The 1,703-nt window shown below is 34.5% G+C and overlaps 1 long non-coding RNA gene across 1 annotated transcript in view; it reads right to left on the bottom strand.

Moving 5' to 3' along the window:
- LOC135205454 (uncharacterized) overlaps window positions 1–1,703 on the bottom strand; it is a 66,065-nt gene extending 64,362 nt beyond the window's left edge. Inside the window, exons 1-2 of the long non-coding RNA XR_010312541.1 lie at window positions 1,496–1,703; window positions 662–845 (exon numbers count right to left, since the gene is read on the bottom strand). This is a non-coding gene — a long non-coding RNA (uncharacterized LOC135205454). The remainder of the gene's footprint in view (window positions 1–661; window positions 846–1,495) is intronic.

Raw genomic sequence — 1,703 nt, 5'->3', positions numbered from 1 at the left:
CTTGGAAAGAATCCGCTCTCGAGAGGTTCGTAGGGTTGCTTGCTAACTCTCATAAACGAATAATAATAATAATAAAAAAAAGTCATTAAAAGAAGGAAAACATTTGGATGTTCATGTGAATTAGAAATAGTGCAATGACTTGTACATACGCACGCATATATGCATACATACACACACATATATATAAGATATTGTATATATATATATATATATATATATATATATTAATATAATATATATTTGTATAATGTATATATATATATATATATCTAAATTTGATCCCAGAGGGGCTAGTACTAAAAGATTACGGGTTGCTCTATGAGCAAAAGCCCGTGTTGGCATAAGGCCTGCTTAATCTCAAATAACAACAACCTTGGTGCTACTTTAGGGACATTTGACCCCCGACGGGCTAGTACTAAACACGGCGAAACAGTGTAAAAACAGGCAGGTAGACCGCCTACTAAAGTAACATATATATATATATATATATATATATATATATATATATATATATATATAGTGTGTGTGTGTGTGATACACTAAAAAACTATTTGACATTCAATTACAGTACATTTCACCATGGGCAAGGCTAACTTGTTCTAAAAGTTGTACAACAAAAAGTTCAGATTAAATTTCATACTTTCATAATAAAATAACTTACGTGGTGTCCGCTGTCCGCAAGAGCTTTAACGATGCCTATGTAGAAGTTCGTATGGCTTTTAGTACCAAGTACTCCGATGAAGAGTACCCTATAGGCATCAGAGTCTAGGGCGGTTAAGGCAGCAACCGTAAACAGCAGTAAATACCTCGCTCTCAACATTTTCCCAGGTGGGTGTCCTTAGCTACTGCAATGAGTGAAGATGGAAAAGGTAAACAAAGTTTACAGAATGAAAAGAACTTAAAGGAGTCTCATATAATAATCTAATTATATGTGTATAATTATATCTATAAATACATATATAAACAACCATACTGCATATATATATATATATATATATATATATATATATATATATATATATATATAATTATATCTGTAAACTAAATACATATTTAAACAACCTTACTGCATATATACACGATCTAAATTTTGTCGAGGAAGCCTGCCTCACTAACAAAGATGCACAACTGCTATTGCTTTTAGACTCATTGCAGTGTGATTATGTATGTCTCGGTGTCCATCAGCCGTGTATCTTCATTATAACGAAAGACATTCTAAATTGAATGGCATACTGATTGAAAACCATGTCAACTAATCCAAAATTAATTTACGGCATCACCAACAATAAGCAGTAAGAAGAACACGAATGATCTTGGATTAATGCATAGAGAAACTTCAGTCTGAAGTAGAGGAAACATGGACACTTCGTCACCACACACACAAGCACACACTGAGAGAGAGAGAGAGAGAGAGAGAGAGAGAGAGAGAGAGCAATTCCGTTCCGTATTGTAACAGATCATGAAAAACGCTCGTCAGGAAAAAAAATTAACTTGCCTCATTTACAGACGAGAAATGCCCCATCAATCCACAAAGGCGTTTCCAACAGACTAACAGAAGACGTTGAACTGTGTTACGCTTTGGTAGTGACGAGAAATCATTCAAGTTTACCCATTAAGGGACCCCCACGCTCACAAACAAGAAACTGTATGTGACGAATCTCTCGGGAGACGGTTAGAAGGTTAATCAGAATGTGAAATGATAA

Source organism: Macrobrachium nipponense, chromosome 24 (genome assembly GCF_015104395.2).
Source record: "Macrobrachium nipponense isolate FS-2020 chromosome 24, ASM1510439v2, whole genome shotgun sequence".
Classification (NCBI taxonomy): domain Eukaryota; kingdom Metazoa; phylum Arthropoda; class Malacostraca; order Decapoda; family Palaemonidae; genus Macrobrachium; species Macrobrachium nipponense.
Note: the sequence above shows the minus strand (reverse complement) of the source record. Positions and strands in the feature narration are given on the sequence as shown.